General features: G+C 50.4%; 1 protein-coding gene across 4 annotated transcripts in view; it reads right to left on the bottom strand.

The window, feature by feature from the left end:
• Window positions 1–19,720, bottom strand: part of sema3b (sema domain, immunoglobulin domain (Ig), short basic domain, secreted, (semaphorin) 3B) — a 421,273-nt gene that overhangs the window by 190,026 nt on the left and 211,527 nt on the right. The window lies entirely within an intron of this gene.

The raw sequence follows: 19,720 nt of genomic DNA, 5'->3' as shown, positions 1-19,720 counted from the left end.
GGGAGGGGGGAGAGAGAGGGAGGGGGGAGAGAGGGAGGGAGGGAGGGGGGAGAGAGGGAGAGAGGGAGGGGGAGAGAGGGAGGGAGGGAGGGGGAGAGAGGGAGGGATGGGGGGAGAGGGAGGGGGGGGGGGGAGAGGGAGGGGGGAGAGAGGGAGGGGGGGGAGAGAGGGATGAGAGAGGGAGGGAGGGGAGAGAGGGAGGGGAGGAGGGGAGGGACGAGGGAGGGGGGGAGAGAGAGGAGGGAGGGAGGAGAGGAGGGAGGGGGGAGAGAGGGAGGGGGGAGAGAGGAGGAGGGAGGGGAGGGGGAGGGAGGGAGGAGAGGGGGAGAGAGGGAGAGAGGGAGGGGGGAGAGAGGGAGGGAGGGAGGGGGAGAGAGGGGAGGGAGGGGGGAGAGAGAGGGAGGAGGGAGGGGGGAGGAGGGAGGGGGGAGAGAGGGAGGGAGGGGGAGAGAGGGAGGGGGAGGGAGGGAGGGGGGAGAGAGGGAGGGAGGGAGGGGGGAGAGAGGGAGGGAGGGAGGAGAGGGAGGGGAGGGAGGAGGGAGGAGGGGAGGGGAGGGAGGGAGGGAGAGGGGAGGGAGGGAGGGGGGAGGAGAGAGGGAGGAGGGGGAGGGAGGGAGGGGAGAGAGAGGAGGGAGGGGGAGGGAGGGGGAGAGAGGGAGGGAGGGGGGGAGAGAGGGAGGGAGGGGGAGAGAGGGAGGGAGGGGGGGGAGGAGAGGGAGGGAGGGAGGGGGGAGAGAGGGAGGGAGGGGGGAGAGAGGGAGGGAGGGAGGGGGAGAGAGGAGGGAGGGAGGAGGGGAGAGAGGGAGGAGGGAGGGGGGAGAGAGGAGGGAGGGGGAGAGCGGGAGGAGGAGGGAGGGGAGGGGAGAGGGAGGGGAGGGAGGGGGGAGAGAGGGAGGGAGGGAGGGGGGGAGGGAGGGAGGGGGGGAGTGAGGGGCGGAGGGGAGGGGGGGCGGAGGGAGGAGGGGAGGGAGGGGGGAGGGAGGGAGGGAGGGGGCAGAGAGAGGGAGGGAGGGGGGAGAGAGGGAGGGAGGGGGGCGGGAGAGAGGGAGGGAGGGGGGAGAGAGGGAGGGAGGGGGGGAGAGAGGGAGGGAGGGGGGGGAGGGAGAGAGGGAGGGGGGAGAGAGGGAGGGGGGGGAGAGAGGGAGGGAGGGAGGGAGGGAGGGGGGAGAGAGGGAGGGAGGGGGGGGAGAGTAGGGAGGGAGGGGGGGAGAGAGGGAGGGAGGGGGGGAGAGAGGGAGGGAGGGAGGGAGGGGGGAGAGAGGGAGGGGGGAGAGAGGGAGGGGAGAGAGGAGGGGGGGGAGAGAGGGAGGAGGGGGGGAGAGGGAGGGAGGGAGGGGGGGAGAGAGGCGGTAGAGGGAGGGGGAGGGGAGGGAGAGAGAGGGAGGGAGGAGGGAGAGGGGAGGGAGGGGAGGGGGGAGAGAGGGAGGGGAGGGGAGGGAGGGAGGGAGGGAGGGAGGGAGGAGGGAGGGAGGGGGGGAGAGGGAGGGAGGGGGGAGAGGGAGGGAGGGGGAGAGGGAGGGAGGGGGAGAGGGAGGGGTCGGGGGAGAGGGAGGGGGGGTGGGGGAGGAGGGAGGGGGTGTGGGGGAGAGGGAGGGGGTGTGGGGGGGAGGAGGGAGGGGGGGTGGGGGGAGAGGGAGGGGGGGGTGGGGGGAGAGGGAGGGGGGTGGTGGGGAGAGGGAGGGGGGGTGGGGGGAGAGGGAGGGGGTGGGCGGGGAGAGTGAGGGGGAGGTGGGGGGGAGAGGGAGGGGGGGGTGGGGGGAGAGGGAGGGGGGTGGGGGGAGAGGGAGGGGGGGGTGGGGGGAGGGGGTGGGGGGGAGAGGGAGGGGGTGGGGGGAGAGGGAGGGGGGTGGGGGAGAGGGAGGGGGGTGGGGGAGAGGGAGGGGGTGGGGGGAGAGGGAGGGAGGGAGGGGGAGGGGGAGGGAGGGGGAGGGGGGAGAGAGAAAGAGGGAGGGAGGGAGAGAGAGGGCAGTGGGATGGAGGGAGGGGGATGGAGGGAGGGGAGGGAGGGAGAGGGAGGGGGATGGAGGGGAGAGGGAGGGAGGGGAGGGGGAGGAGGGGAGAGGGAGGGACTGGGGGAGGCGGGGGGAGAGGGAGGGAGGGTAGGGGGGAGGGGAGGGGGTAGAGGGAGGATGGAGGGAGGGGGAGAGGGAGGGGGGAGAGGGCGGGTGCGGGGGAGAGGGAGGGGGGGAGAGGGGGGGGGAGGGGGGAGAGGGAGGGAGAGGGGGGGAGGCGAGAGGGAGGGGCGAGAGAGGAGGAGGGAGTGAGGGATGGGGAGATGGGGAGGGGGAGGGAGGGAGGAGGAGAGGTGGAGGGAGGGGAGAATGAGAGGAGAGGGGAGGGAGCATGAGGGGAGAGGGGAGATGGGGGAGGGAGGGAGATGGGTGATGGGGGAGGGATGGGGAGGAGAGAGAGGGAGGAGGTGAGAGAGAGAGGGAGGGAGAGAAGGGGGAGGGAGAGAGGCGGGAGGGGAGGGGGAGGTAGGGAGAGAGTGGAGGGAGTGAGAGAGGGGGGAGGGAGGGGAGTGAGAGAGGGGGAGCGGAGGGGAGACAGGGAGGGGGAAGAGAGGGGGGGGAGAGAGAGCGGGGGGGGAGGAAGGGAGGGGGGAGAGTCGGGGGAGGGGAGGTGAGGGGGGGAGAAAAAGCCCGTATCCGCCTCCCGAACAGGCGCCGGAATGTGGCGACTAGGGCTCTTTCACAGTAACTTCATTTGAAGTCTACTTGTGACAATAAGCGATTTTTCCTGTTCATTGAGGGAGGGGGGAGAAAGAGAGGGAGGGGAGAAAGAGAGGGAGGGGGGAGAAAGAGAGGGAGGGGGAGAAAGAGAGGGAGGGGGAGAAAGTGGTGTGTGATTTCGGAGAGTGTGAGGGAGAAAGATGTGTGTGAGAGAGAGAGGAAGCAAGGGGAAAAACGTAATGAACACCATTTAACAGGAGAGCTTTTCACATTTCCAAAACACCAGTTTTGCCAAGCACACTTAATCTGCCGTCTGCTGTTGATGCTGGTTGGGAGGGGAGGGGGGGGGGGGATGTGCCAGATTTGTATCACAATGGTGAAGACAGATTTACCCTCTGGAGCACTGATACAAACTGCCGAATAAATTACACAGTCCAGTGACCCAACTTGATGTCAGGCGAGGCGACGGCTGCCCAGCAGCAGACAGCAGCCTAATGGCATGTCCAGTGTGCTGTGTTCCCATCCCCCCCCCCCCCCCCCCCCCCCCTAATTCTGGATTAGGTTTAGGGGGAGGAGGGGGGGGGCCTACACAGAGAGAGGGAGATTTGTGTCTCTCTCTGTCCTCAGCAGAAGAGTGTGGGGTACAGAGTCCCCTGACCCCCAGACATGTACCAGAGACAGACTCACTCTCCACTGTAAGTTGTGGAGGGAAGGGGATTGGGGGGGGGGGGGGGGGCTGCACATTTGCTCAGCACACTGGAGGGCTACTGACTGTACAATGAGTTTCTCTTTCTTTTTTTTAGCACTTGGCTTTCTGACAAGAGTGCCAAAGCTGGAGTAGATCGATTCCCCACCACCACCACCTTACCTCGGTGTGGTTTAGAATGTAACCCTCCCAATCCTGATTCTCTTTCCCCACTTTATGTGACAGCCCATCACCATCAGGCACAATATCTGTCAGAATGATTACAGCGGGCTGGCGGGGAGTGGAGGGGGCTGGGTTAAGTGTTTAAGTGATTTTCTACACGGGAAGGGACAGTAAGGTCTGAGTGCTCATGTTCATTTATTAGGAAGCGTCGTGGTTTTCCACAACAGGGCAGTTTGAGGGGAGTTGAGATTGTTGCATTTATGCAGACTATTAAGAATGATTAAAATAAAATATCTGCAACTCTGTTAGCGCCTTTCACATTGTTAAGTCATCCCAAAGTCAGTTGATTCATTCCAAAGAATAGTCACCATTGTTACCCTCGACAAATGCAGCTAATTTGTACACAGCAAGATCTCACAGACAAATACTAACAAATAATCTTTCTTAGTGTCACAAGTGAAGCTACTGTGAAAATCCCCTGAACTCTAATCAAAACTTAAATTATATGTTTAAAATTTGCATCCTTTTTTATTTCTCTACTCCCAACTCCAATTGCAGCTTCTAAAGCTGTGGACTTATGTTGCATATATTTGCATGTATTGCCTGGGTTTCCTCCTGGTGCTCCGGTTTCTCCCACAGTCCAAAGACGTGCAGGTTGGGTGGATTGGCCATGCTAAATTGCCCTGAGTGTCCAAAAAGATTGGGAGGGGTTATTGGGATATGGGGATAGGGTGGAAGTGAGGGCTTTAAGTGGGTCGGTGCAGACTCGATGGGCCGAATGGCCTCCTTCTGCACTGTACGTTCTATGTAGCTATGTATTGGACAGGTGTCAGCACCTGCTGCTGTCACTTCTGAGTGGCCATTTTTGTTGCAAGGCTCGCCAAAGCATGGAAGGCTTTACTGCTGAGCTCAATCCCATCCTGCCACTGAAATCCTCCCTCCTGGATAGATTGAGTCATTCTATTATGGGAACAGCCAATCTCCTCAGTGGTGTCGTCACAGAGACCTTGGAGAAGGGGCCCTAAAATGGTGGCTCTCGAGGACTGAATTCTGGGAAATAATAATCATGATTATTTTTAATTTTATTTATATATATATCTAATATCGTGTTTTGGCAGAAATTGGAGAGAGTACCTTGTTTACGGTACGGTGGCACAGTGGTTAGCACAGCTGCCTCACAGCTCCAGGGTTCCGGGTTCAATTCCGGCCTCGGGTGACTGTGTGGAGTTTTGCACGTTCTCCCCGTGTGTGCGTGGGTTTCCTCCAGCTGCTCCGGCTTCCTCCCACAGTCCAAAAATTTGCAGGTTAGGTGGATTGAATCATAGAATTTACAGTGCAGAAGGAGGCCATTCGGCCCATCGAGTCTGCACGGCCCTTGGAAAGAGCACCCCACCCAAGTCCACACCTTCATCCTATCCCCGTAACCCAGTAACCCCACCTAACCTTTTGTTTTTGGATACTAAGGGCAATTTATCATGGCCAATCCACCTAACCTGTACATCTTTGGAATGTGGGAGGAAACCGGAGCACCTGGAGGAAACCCACGCAGAGACGGGGTTTGAATTGGCCGCGCCAAATTGTCCCTTAGTGTCCAAAGGTTAGGTGGGGTTGCTGGGTTACGGGGATGGGGTGGAGGTGTGGGCTTAAGTAGGATGCTCTTTCCAAGGGTCTGTGCAGACTCGATGGGCCGAATGGCCTCCTTCTGCACTATAAGTTCTATTCTATTAGAAACTACTGTCTTTCCCTTTTAATGTGACAGATGTCAATCTGGAGAGTGGTTTAGTGATCCTGCCTCTGAGGGGCTGTCAGGTCCAAACAGATTGTAGCGCACAAAGATTTAGGAGCGCAGCGTAAGAGAAAAGAAACCAAAAGAGAAGATGCTGGAAAATCTCAGCAGGTCTGGCAGCATCTGTGGGGAGAAAAATGGCCAGGTGACCCTTTGTCAAAGCAAAAAGACATAGAAAATGTGAGATATTTATACTGTGGGATGGGGAATGAAAGATGAGTCTTGGCCACAGAAACCAAGGGGAAAGAGTGCTAATGGCAGTCCCCAGAGAGAACAAACGGTGTGAAAGACCAAACAGCAGAGAAACTTAAATCAGAGGGTAAACTGCGACAGATGTAGGGTGGAATGGGAAAACAAAGGGGAGAGGTGGTAAAGAGCACCTTACACAGCCCCATTCCCCAACCCTATCTCCGCCACCCCACCCAACCTTTGGACACGAAGGGGCAATTTAGCATCCACCTAACCTGCACATCGTTGGACTTGTTAAGACTTATTATTGGCTCAAAGAATTTTCCATTGAAATTCAAGTGATGAATTGAGAGATATATTTTATTTTAAACTTTATTTAGCGGAATATGTAACCTAATTGCTTAAATATTGACACTTACAAAAAAAGTTGAAGGAATGAGAAGAATTCACAGCTGGAACTCAAACAGGCTGATCCACACTCAAACAGCCGCACCATAATTGTACCGTGCACTCCCAGCTGTTTCGAATAATCTCTACAGATGTGGAAGCGAGATCAAACATTTGTTTTTAAGGCAGCATGCCTTGAGGTTTGCAACAGAATTATTTGTTTTACAATATATCAGTGGGAGGTTTACAAAAGTCTTTTTGTTTTTTTAAAACCACCCAAATGATATTCTTGTTGCACAGCAAGCTTTTATTCCACCGATTATTTCTGGGGCGGCGGGATGAGGCGATCAGTACCTGTTTGGTTTCTGCACCCGGACTGCTGGCCCTCGCTCCTCTTCCAGGCGACTCTACTCTGAGACTGTCAGGCGCACAGGGCAGCCAGGAGCAGAGGTCAGGGATTTGAATGCACAAACCATGCAGTCTCTCAGAAAGCTGCCCACTGGGAAATCTTTATTCCTGTTCCAAATGGTATTTTAAAAAATTCAGTGTCTTTCCATATTATATGCGCATATATATATATTTACATAATTGGTTAATTGTGTTTGTCAATGTAGCTCTCTGCGGAATTTTTTTTTGAGCCACTTAGTACAATTAGTGTAGATAGAGATTTCCTCTGATGCGGGGGATACATTTAAACTGGAGACAGGCCATTCATGGATAATGTGAAGAAGCGCTCTCTCACACAAATGGTAATGGAAATCTCACCTCCAAAAAGCAGTTGAGGTGAAGGGGTCAATTGTAAACTTCTATTTAGCCAGGAAAAGGCATCAAGGGTTACTGAGGCACGTTAAGGTACAGATTAACCATTGATGGCAGGAGAAGGCTGGGGGGCTGAATGGCCTCCTCCAGTTCCTCGCAAGCTGGATCCCAGCACAGGCCGCAGCAGCATGCGACTGAGTCTTAAGGACCCGGAGGTCTCAGATCGGGTCCCTTACTGCTGAGTTCGGCGATCTCAGCGTGGCAGTTCTAGCTTCAGTACGTGTAATGTCATGCCTGGATGACAGAGCTAGGCTTATAAAAACTCTACTTATGTAAACACGCCATGGTCTCACTTCTAGTATCATACACAGTTAAATGCAAATTTCTGCATCGGGGTGTGGGTGGATGGGTGGGGAGATGCATAAAGAAGCTAAACATACATTTACCGTGCTCAAGCACTCAAGCAATAATAAATGCCAGATCTGTACCCTCTTAATTAACCTACGTATGAACTCAGCCAGTATTCACTTTTACAATTAGATTTTACAGCCTCAAACATTCTGTTTATTCATGAATTCATTGCTGCCAAGACCAGCTTTTGTAACAATCCATAATTGCCCTTAAGCTTTCTTTAATACATATATATATATATATATACTTTTATTAGAGTTTTTTTTCAATATTACTAACAACGTAGCAGACCCTCAATCGTGGTCCAGGACAGCAAAGATGCTTCAGCCTATCTGAATACAGAAAAAGACAGGGTTAAAGTTGGTGCCTCCTTTCATAATGGGAAAAAATGGTGAACGGGTAAGTGGGGAAAAAGAGGGGGAAAGAGGATAAAACCATGGAATCACGGTGAGGTTGGTGCACAACGTCACCTGTAGCGCCTGGTCATATGGTCAAAGACAATAGAGGATAAGATTTTCACACCTCGTTCGAGCACCAAAACGTACCTTCTCCCAATTCCAATCTTACCAGAGGCAGCAGTGATCCTTTATACGGTCTCTTTCTTAGATAAGAAGCCTGCCTGAACCATTGCAAGATCCAGTCAATAATTCTTTAACCCCAAAATAAAGAAAAAGAAATGCAGAGATAATTCACAAAAGGGGATGTTTTACATCCAACCACAAGATGTAACTGTAGTGATCTGTACATCTGTACATACATCTGCACATACACCAGGGACTACAGACAGATGTAACAGCCACAGCATCACTAGAGGTGTTGCTAACTTTTCCCTCAGTTTAATTGCTCTGTTTTATCACCTTTGTTCTTGAGTCGCCAGGTATCTTTATGATACCGCCACGTGGTTCAAGTCCGAGTAATGACCAATAATCCAATACACCGCTTAGTAAGATTTAAATCAAAGCACATTTATTATACACAGTAATCACTACTCATGTATAAATTCTACGTCTAAGCTACTTCGACGACTAACAGGCCAATACTTAACTCGGAACTGGCCCACCAGGTCAGGGAAACGAATGGCCTTTCGTTCAGGTTCTGAGCCTGCGGGATTCAAAGTTGGTACAGATTGGTTGCTAGGAGCGCCTATCTCGTAGCGAGCATGGAAGTAAGACTTACTAGATATCAGCGATGGCTGGACCGGTCACTGTCAAGGGTTGGTTCGTGTTGCTGAGTGACCCGGTCCAGAAGAGAAGCAGAGGAACTGATTTGAACTTGGGCTTAATTCTTATCGTCCCCAGGGGCTTCCCGCCTTTCGGGGCGGACCCTGTACCTGGTTCCAAGTGATTGGACTTCGTCCCAATCACTTGGTTCGATTTTCTCCAATGCTGGAGCGGTTCCCTGATCGATGGGCGGTCCTGAGGTGGTCGTTCACCTCCCTTTGTGTAGGCTTCTGCTGGCGCCACGGAGTCTAGTTTGGCTTCATGTGTCTAAATGTTGCTCATTGTTCCCGGGGATTGCTCATTAATATGCAAATGGCTGGTGTTTTATGTTGATGGTTGCCGGTATCGATCTTGTCTGGCCTTTCCAGAGGTAAATACACACTCAACCTGCAGTTGCTTGTTTGTGTCCTGTTGGCTGACTTTCCCATCAGCCTTTGCCGTTCGCCATTTTAAATCGGGAGTTAGCCATTCTAAATCGGGAGTTAGCCATTTTAACTGGCTACAGAGGGCAGCATATAAAAGGTCCAGCCCAAGGGAGGATCCGCCTCTTTCAGAAGCACAGGGCTCGTGAGCAGCAGCAGACAGAGACAGCTCAGCATAGGCAGTTTACCTTAGCTTCACGGGTCATACCTCTTGACTGTATTATATCTAGTTAAGTTCTGGAAACAGAACGAAACCATTGAATAAAATAAATTGTGTTAACTGGAAGTCTACAATCTTTATTGAGACTTAGAGAATAACATATGATACCAGGAGTGATTTCAGAAAGCTAGCAAATGGATCCTCGATGACTAACTGATTCAATGGAACTTGTTGGAACTCCATGGCAGCTGGAAACAACCGGTAATTTAAGTTATAACTGGAAAATGTTTGAACAGCTGTTCCAAATATTTATCACAGCTAATGATTTAAGCACTGCCTCTGACGCAACAAAAATAGCCCTACTACGCTCAACAGGAGGGCATGAAGCTAGAGAAATCTATAATTGCTTTAATTACTTAGAAGGTGAGGACAACACCCAAGTAGATGTTATACTCAAAACATTTGTTGAACACTGTAACAGTCAGTCCGGTGAGATGCTGGGAAGATTTAACTCTTGTCAGAGAAATGGAGGGCCCATCTCTGATTTTATTACAAATCTCAAGTTAATACCCCAAGGCTGTGATTATGCTGATTTCAGAGACACTGTGATAATGCATCAATTAATTTCTGGGCTATCTGATAAAAATTTGAGGGAAGAACTTTCACAAAATAAGTATCTAACTCTAGAAATCGCTATACAAAAATGCCTTGCTTATGAACAAAAACAAAATCAGTACTTTGAGTCTCTACAAACACAGAATCATCATTTAGAAAACAAAATCAATAAAAATGGTGCGAACACTCACCACGAGGTGGAGGCAGGGTTGTATCGGAGAAAGACGGAGGGTCTGAGCGGCAGCCATCTTGAGAAAGGAGCCGCACATGCTCAGTGGCGAAAAGAGGGCACAGTACAGGAAACTCGGTGTGCGCATGGGCAATCGAGTCCTACGCATGATGTCACGAGCGTCATGACGTCAGAGGACCAGGACCACACCCACTTAAAAGGGAAATGCACGAAAATGAACAGAAAGAAATTTAAGGCTGCAAAACCCAATTTTCTTGCCTCAAAAGACAGAACAATGCACAAACTTACACCAGCAGTTAAAAATAACTTTCACAACACCCTGGAACAACCAGTTAGCACCGCCCTAGAAGATAATATGGTCCTTGTAGACTACGACTCAGACGAAGATTTCATCTTGGGACATGGCTACCCCAACTGGAGGTGTTGTACCGTGAAGACCCGATGATGAATTCTTCGGAATGGGGAATCTGCAGCCCAGCATATATGACATCCCGACTCGTGAGTGCAGGCTTATGCTGAGGCCTGACGCCAAGAAACAGAGAGTGGTCCACGCACCATGAAGGGTCCCAGCCTCCACACAGGAAGATGATTTGTTCATTGAACATGAAGAGAACAATCACAACTCCGAAACAAAAAGTGATGATTTGTCCAACGAACAATCCACACAATACTGCTCAGACATGGCTGAGTTATTCGGAGATCCTGATCACAGCATCAGCAACACGGTTGAAAAGCTCAACACGATTCTTCTCATGGTAGATGAATCCAATATCATGGTGCCATGGCAGATCGTCAATACATGGGATGACAGTAATACCCAAGACGAAGATGACGCCACACAGAGAGCACAGAAAGACTCCGTTAAGAGAGCACAGATCGATTCTACAGCGAGAACATTGCACGACTCCACAAAGAGAGCGATAACAATCTCCACAAAGAGAGCGATGACAGACTCCACAAAGAGAGCGATGACAGACTCCACAAAGAGAGCGATGACAGACTCCACAGAGAGAGTGATGAAGGACTCCACAGAGAGAGCGATGAAGGACTCCACAAAGAGAGTGACGCAAGCCTCCACAGACAGCTCGGTGACAGACTCAAAAATGGAAGCAAGCAAACACTCCATAGCGAACGCCATGCATGTGCGAGACCATGAAGGTCTATCAAGCTTATTTGAGGCACCGGAAGAAGACACTGAATGTCTACCCACTGTATGTGAGACAAGTGACGAAGAAATCACAATTCCCATACGGGATGTGCAGGATCACAGTGAGACTGACATATCTCAGCTCGTCTGCACAGAAGCACTCAATAATCAGAGGATGGCCACCCAAGAGTCCAGAGAGACCACGTCAATGGAAATCTTGAAGATTTTGACTCCAGAAAAGGAGCACAAAGAGATCACAGATGATTCAAGTGAACCTGAAATGACTCCAAAAGAGGAGCACCAAAAACTGAATGATGATTCAAGTGAACCAGAAATGACTCTAGACGAGGATTACCAAGTAAGCAAAGAAGAGGAATCAAATCCACCACAACTGACTGATGTCACCAACATCAATGCAACATCAGATCATTCTCACAATTCTCAAGAAGAAACGCTCAATGTAGCAGATGCCACAAAGGACACTGACACCAATAACTGTGACAATGACTCAAGTCATCCACATGGCACACTCAGTGAGCGCAACAAGAACAACAAAAACCATAAGAAGCACAGCAGAAACAAGAACAACAACAGCAACAACAAAAACAACATGCAGCGCAACAAGAACGACAAAAGCAACAAGATGCATCCCAGAAACAACAAGCATGACAAGAAAAAGAACAAGAATAAAAGCGAAAACAACGAAAACAGAATCAACAAGCGCGACAAAATGAACAACAAGAACGACAACAACAAGAACGCCAACGAAAACAACCAAGACAGAAGCGACAAAAACAACAACAAGAACGACAACGAAAGCAACAAAGACAGAAACGACAGAAACAACGACCTGTACAACATGGTACAACTCTGCACGTGAAGGACAATGCCACAGCACACTGCAAAACACTGGCAAGACTACAAACATGCCATGGCACGATAAAGAATCTCACAAATTCACATCTGCTCCAGAACAAACAAGCAAAACAGTTTTCACGAACGATGACATACAGAATCAATACCACAAACACAGGAAAAAGTCGAGGTCAGATAACGGTGCGACACAGAATCGCTATCCACAATCAAATGGAACAGGGGAAAAAGGTGCCCACATCATTAAACGACTCATCAGCCCAGCCGAGTCACGTTCCGACATCAACCTAGCTCTGTTATCGTACCGAGCAACCCCATTGAGCTTAGGACTGTCGCCAGCGCAAAAGCTCTTCGGCAGAGACATCCAGACAACCCTACCGGCAAAGCAATTCCGAGACCCCGGCAACGCACCGGTTCTCGACGACATGCGGGCACTATGCTCCAAACAGAAACTACACTACAATCAAAATGCACTCCCACTCAAGCCACTGACAATCGGTGACACCATCAGAATCAGGGACCCAGAAGGCGGATGGTCTGAGTCAGCCACGGTGATCAGGCAGGAGGCACCGCGGTCCTACATTGTCAAATCGTCTGCGGGAGTACTATTTTGCCGTAACCGCCAGGATCTATTAGAGATTTGACCTACAACGCCAGTATTTCCCACACTGGACTTGACCGAGTCCATTTGTCCACAGGACGTTCCTCGCCACACAACGCCAGACAGTACTCTTGATGACATCAAACCATCATCCCTACTACCACCATTAAGACACTCCAGCAGATGCTGTAAGGCACCCGAACGGCTAGATTTGTAACGACACTTCAACACACGCACAAGACGGATGTGGACATTTCTCACGATGGACTCACAACAAGGTTAATTGTTTCTTTATTATTTTTATCATTTTCACAGATTTGCATATTCTCACCACTTGTTATGTAGTTTTCTTGAGGCCAGTCTTGAAAACATTTCCAATAAAAGGGGGGGGATGTAGTGATCTGTACATCTGTACATACATCTGCACATACACCAGGGACTACAGACAGATGTAACAGCCACAGCATCACTAGAGGGCAGCATCAGAGACGGGTATAAAGGGTCCAGCCCAAGGGAGGATCCGCCTCTTTCAGAAGCACAGGGCTAGTGAGCAGCAGCAGACAGACAGCTCAGCATAGGCAGCTTACCTTAGCTTCATGGGTCATACCTCTTGACTGTATTATATCTAGTTAAGCTCTGGAAACAGAACAAACTCATTGAATAAAGTATTTGTGTTAACTGGAAGTCTACAATCTTTATACAGACTTAAGAGAATAACATAGTAACAAATCCCCCAAATCAGGTACAGCACAGAGTGATCATTATTCCACATATACGTACAAGGAAGACCAGCAAATATTCATACAATTGATTCAGATTGTTGCGGTCGGCATCTCCCTCTGCATGGAGAGTAAAAAGATAAAAGGGTATCAAATAGAGGAGGGGATCTCAGGGCACCAAGATACATGGCCCTATGGTGTACACCCATCTCTATAAAGCAACCCAGAATTCTTACACCATGCTAAGGCTCGCAACACAACAGACCTCATTCATCTTCATCCATATCCAAAGCACCATCCAGGCCCCACCATCACCAGAAAACCTTAAACCATCTTCAACCCCACGAATAAGGAGAAGAAGAATTGTCAAGACATTATCAACGGGATATCTCGGAGGGTAATACAAGCCTCCTCCCCCTGACAAGATAAGAGAAGCCCTCCAAAATTAAATCAGGCAAATCAAAGCCCGTTATCAGTGCCTCTGCTATCAGGATAAAGGAAGGAAACCCCACAAAGTGAGGAACAACCAGATTAGCCCCAAGGATTCCTGCATCATACCAAGACTGGCAACATAACAAACCTCGCTTGTCTCTGTCATGATATGCAGCCATGCACATAATGAGATACAGACAGGCAGCTAATGAACACAGAGAACAGGACATAACCAATCAGCCAGCCTATCAAACCGTACCAATTATCTCCATACCAACCCACCGCTATACCAACCCACTGCTCTGCTGTGGCACCACTCGTCTTATTTCTAAATAAAGCGAAGGGTACCATAAATGAGCTTCAGTGTAAAAGCTTGGATTATAGCACATAAAGAAACAGGTAAATACTACACGCCCTCAGGTCATACAACACCATCTCAGCATGATTTTCACAGGATAACAGGCATCAGACTCCTCTGTGCTCATATATCATACCCACTTGTCAGGGTAGAAGACAATAACACAAAATCAGGAATACGGTCACAAGGGAACAAAGTTCACGGTTAATCATGAACTGCAGGATAATATAACCATCCCCGGAGTTTGGAAAGGCCACAGCCATGACAGGGCCATTGAGCAACAATCAGGTTTCATCCAGAGTTCCACCAAAGCCCCGCACCTCCGCCATCTCGTCGTCCTGGAGCACCAGTAAAGAAACACCTCGGCCCCGGCGGGTGGCGAAGGCCCATCGTGTCCAGCTACCTCCAACCCTTCTCGACAAACACAAAGCACAAGAAAAAAATAAGACGAATGGTAGGGGGCTCCAACCAACACCAGGGCTCACAGACCGGTTGCAATGAGCTCTGTCGAACCCAGAACGGCCAACCTTCAAATCGAGAGAAAGCATAGGCAGCCAGTTCTCAAACCTGCCTGGTAATCCACCCCCAGCTCCCCTCGGGAGACCGAGCGCATGAATACTCCTTCACCAGACCCATCTCCCCGACCCAACAAGGATATTTGATATGCCAAGCCACAGGAATTCCGAGAGACTGCCCTATCGAGTGATGCAAATCTCTTCTCCGCTTCATCCATTCTTATCCATTCATCCAATAATTTGTGCCGGGGAGCCGGGACCATTTCCCACGACTTCACTCACAATCATCTCGATGCCAACAGCATCACCGTTACGTAGGCCCATCCACTGCCACTGTGAACCGGGTCTCATTCCAGCCATCTCCCACCGCTTCATTCGACCAAGGATTTTCTTAACCTAACCAGGCTCGCCGTCGCTAAAATTTAACCAGGATCTTCCAGGAACATAAAACAGATCATACGCACCAGTATCTAATAATTATGGGCTGTGCATCCAGATTTAGTTTTTTAAGAGTTAAAAGATGAGTGGCCCAGAGCTTGTTAAAAGGCAGCCACTCCCACGTTTACATCACGTGGCCCCTCGTGAGCCTTCATGGATACAACCGAATGTCTTGCTCAGCCGTTATAGGGGGCAGCTTAGCGTCAACCACATTATTGTGGGTCTGCAGTCACATGTAGGTCAGACCAGGTGAGAATGGCAGATTTCCTTTCCGAAAGGGACATTAATGAACCCCCTCAGATAGGGTTCTTTTTAACACAATTTTGTAGGTTCATGGTCAGCATTAATGATGCCTTCTTTTTGATCCAGATTTTATTGAAATAACTGAATTTAAATTCCCCATCTGATGGAATTTGAAATCATGAGCTGAATGTTCCAGGCCCTGCGATAGTTGGGGTTGTAGGCAGGGGTTGGAGAGTGTGGTGAAGCTGCATCGGAATGGGTCCTGCAGACAGTTCCTCCTCCAGGGGAACTCCCAAGGGTCAGGTGGGGAAGAGAGATGGCAGCCCCTCCAAAGAGGCGGGCAACAACCAGACCACTAAAGGACCAATTTAGGGGTCATTTACATTCACCATTTACAGAGCCCGACAGCCCTCTAGAGGCGACCCTCTGACATCAGGCCAAAGGACCATTGGAAGTAGAGGCTCCATGCCCCTCAAAGGCACTGCCAAGGCTAAAGTCCACGGTCAATGCTCCGATGGCCCTACTTGCTGTGGGACTCTTCAATCTCACATTTGTAGAAGGCTCTCGTGGCCGCGCCCCCCCCCACCTGCCTCAGCAATGTCCACCTCTACTGGTGGAGCTGCCACCCATCCAGCACTCCAGGTCCTCCGATTGGGCCTCCCACCTCGGTCACCCAGATCCTCCACCCCCCCCCCTCAATTGGAATGTAAACCTCCAACCCACGTGGGATCAGGACCTGGAAATATTCCCCAATTGGGGAGCCCCGCCAACGTTGGGAAAATTCAGTCCCCCATCTCAGGATCATGCGTCCCGGTTTCCAGTGTGCCAGCCCAGTAATAAAGCTACTCTGCACTGTTCCCCAACAATCCATTATATGTTTAACATGAGCTCAAAAATAACCAGCAGAAAGTATATTAATATGGTACATTTTGGAGGGGTTGTTCATGTTCAGAGGAGGATTCAGAATAAAAGCTTGATGTTTGAGCAGCACCAATAGGTTTAACTAGCCTCAGCCCCTCAGCAATGGTTACTGCCCCTGACCACTGTGCACTGATGTCTTGTTGGAAAGATCTTTTGGACATCTTGGGGACATTCTCCGTTGCACGCCCGCCCCTCTGCCGCTGTTGGCGAGGACGGAAAACTTGGCGCGGCGTTCACTGGCGGCGAGATTCTCTACTCCCACCCCACACCGCCGGGAAACTGCGCGGGGCGGGGTTCACTGCCAGCGGGACCAGAAAATCCCGCTGCCAGCGGATGGCCAGAGAATTCCGGGCTTTATTGTGGGAAGATTGCGAGTCCGTGTGTCAATTACCTCTGAACACCTCACAATTTGGGGAGCACGGTGACCTTTCGAATGAGGTACTGAGCCAGTTGATGGCTGTGGAACTGAATCCAAGCTTAGAGTTCAGCGGAGAAGGGGGACCTTGGAAGAATTAATGCCAAAAGACTGGACCAAATATGATGAATACAATCAGCGTGAGGGGCGGCACGGTGGCGCATGTGGTTAGCACTGCTGCCTCACAGCGCTAAGGACCCGGGTTCAATCCCGGCCCCGCGTCCTGCCCGGGTGGAGTTTGCACATTCTCCCCCTGTCTGCGTAGGTCTCTCCCCCACAACCCAAAGATGTGCAGAGTAGTGGATTGACCACTCTAAATTGCCTCTTAATTGGGAAAACAAGAATTGGGAAATAATAAATAAAATTAGCGTCAACGCTATAACCGCCTTTTTCCTCCCACAATGAACAAAGTCAGTCGGAGAAGGGAGTTGAACAATCTCACTAAACCAGACCACCCTGCTGGCTGATCTATTGGTTAACCTGTCGGCGACTGCTCCTGACACTAACTGTTGGAACCTCAGAAACAGCCAGCAGTCCTTCACACACCAAACAATTTCCCTGATAAGATCCTCCCAGCAAATTGCTCAGGCCGCATTGACATGCAGGTGAAATGGCTGCAGACAGAGCGAGCGAGCTGAACTGGAGCATCTGCTCACTTCAGTTCCTCAGCTGCCTCCCATTAAAACTGGCACGACGAGCGCAACTCAGCAAAAACATTCTTCCACTTTCCACAACACCAAGCCAAATCCAGCGCAAGCCACACACACAAAAACCCAAACCTGCCAAATATTTCTTCAAATCTCAGCCTCATTGCAGAACTCCCTCCTTTATCACCAACGCTGGGCTGATAAATAAGGGGAAATCAGTCAGGAATGAAAAAGGGAACGAGTGCATTGATCCGAAGGTGTGAGCTGAGTAAGAACACTGTGATCTGAAATTTCCTCCCGCCAACCCCAGACCTCTCACCACTCCTTTAGTGTGCAGTTTTAAAACCTTTGAACAAGTTTTCTGGTCACCTGGCCTCATAGCTCATGTAGTTTGGTGTCAACGTCTGTCGGCCAACACTCTTGAAATGCTGGGGCGTTTTACGGGTTTAAAATCCCCGTGTGAATGGAAGATCCTATTATCTTTCGGTGATGGCAGCCTTTCACCGGGTAAGATGATGGTTTGTGCTGTTGTGGTGATCTCTATGTTGAGCATCGCCTGGTGTGACTCAGGAGCTTCCCCCCTCCACCTCTAGCACCGCAATCTCTGCCACATTTACTGGGAGGAAGATGCTGGGCTGAGAACATAAGAACCAGGAGCAGGAGTAGGCCCATCAGGCCCTTCGAGTCTGCTCCACCATTCAATGAGATCATGGCTGATCTTTTGTGGACTCAGCTCCACTTTCCGGCCCGAACACCATAACCCTTAATCCCTTTATTCTTCAAACAAACGATCTATCTTTATCTTGAAAACATTTAATGAAGGAGCCTCAATTGCTTCGCTGGGCAGGGAATTCCATAGATTCACAACCCTTTGGGTGAAGAAATTCCTCCTAAACTCAGTCCTAAATCTACTTCCCCTTATTTTGAGGCTATGCCCCCTACATCTGCTTTCATCCACCAGTGGAAACAACCTCCCCACACCTATCCTATCTATTCCCTTCAGAACTTTACATGTTTCTATAAGATCCCACCACCCCACCCCCGCATTCTTCTAAATTCCAGCGAGTACAGTCCCAGTCTACTCAGCCTCTCCTCGTAATCCAACCCCTTCAGCTCTGGGATTAACCTAGTGAATCTCCTCTGCACTCCCTCCAGTGCCAGTACGTCCTTTCTCAGGTAAGGAGACCAAAACTGAACACAATACTCCAGGTGTGGCCTCACTAACACCTTATACAGTTGCATCCCTCTAGCAATGAAGGACAAAACTCCATTTGCCTTCTTAATACCTGTTTCACCTGTAAACCAACTTTTTGCGACTCATGCACGAGGACACTCTGGTTCCTCTGCACAGCAGCATGTTTTAATATTGAAGGTGCACGATTCACTGGCCTGTTTTCTGCTCACCTCTTCCATTATCCTTCCAAACAGTCAGCCTCCGGAAGTGGCCATGATCAGTGACTGCCCCCCCAGTTGTCAGTGTCAATGTCCATCATCTCCCTATCTCACTTGCAGGTGTCTTCGTAGCAGAGGTACGGACACCCAGGAGGTTGTGACCCAATGGCCAGTTCACCATACAGAAGGTCTTTGGGTGTCCAGGTGTCATCCATCCAATGAACATGATCGAGCCAGCTCAGATGCCTTGCTGAGCAATGAGTGTAAGCTGATAGCATTAGCACAGTCCAGGACCTCTGAGTCGGTAACCATGACAAGAGATACCAAAGATACATCTGAGATAGCAGAGGTGGAAACTATTCAATCTTTTCTCCTGCCTGTATATGTTGTCTAGTTCTCACCACTGTAGAGGAGCGCGCAGAGGACGCAGGTTTGGTGGACTCACAGTTTGGTGTTCTCAGTCAGGATGCTGTTGTTCCACCCTCTCTTTCTCAGCTTGAACATAAGGGCTACCGATTTGGTGATGTGTGTGCTGGTTTCAGCATAAGGTGACAGATTGTTGGTGACTGTAAAGTCTCGATATGTGAAGTTATGAACAATAATGACTGATGGTGGGGTGGCAACATCCTGGACCATTGCATTTTTGCTCCTGATGCTGATGGTCAAAGCAAACTCTTGAGAATCTGTCCATTTGCCACTGCAAGTGTTCCATTGGTGTAGAATACGAGTGCAGCATTATCAGTGAGGAGCAACTCTCTAATGAGGACTCAGTGCACCTTTGTCTTGGATCTCAGCCGAACAGCTTTCTGTCAGATCTGGAACCTAAGTACACAGTCTCTGTATTTGCTGTCATTAATTAACATTATATATTACTGAATTAACAGAGCAATTGAAGAGGCGATTAGCAACAGGTTGGAATCTAGAGAGACTGGCTGTTATGAATGCAGGTGAACGCCATGTTTATTGATTAAGTAATATGGGGAAAGGTGAGTATTGATTAAGGATTGGATGGGAAAGTGAGTATTGATTAAGGATTGGATGGGAAGGTGAGTATTGGTTGAGGATTGGATGAATCATTGAATCATAGAATTTACAGTGCAGAAAGAGGCCATTTGGCCTATCAAGCCTGCACCGGCCCTTGGAAAGAGCACCGCACTCAAGCACACACCTCCTCCACACCATCCCCTTAACCCAGTAACCCCAATTAACCTTTTTTGGACACTAAGGGTAGTTTAGCATAGCCAATCCACCTAACCCGCACATCTTTGGACTGTGGGAGGAAACCGGACGGCACCCGGAGGAAACCCACGCACACACGGGGAGGACATGCAGACTCCACA

This window comes from Scyliorhinus torazame, chromosome 13, assembly GCF_047496885.1.
Source record: "Scyliorhinus torazame isolate Kashiwa2021f chromosome 13, sScyTor2.1, whole genome shotgun sequence".
Taxonomy (NCBI): Eukaryota; Metazoa; Chordata; class Chondrichthyes; order Carcharhiniformes; family Scyliorhinidae; genus Scyliorhinus; species Scyliorhinus torazame.
Note: the sequence above shows the minus strand (reverse complement) of the source record. Positions and strands in the feature narration are given on the sequence as shown.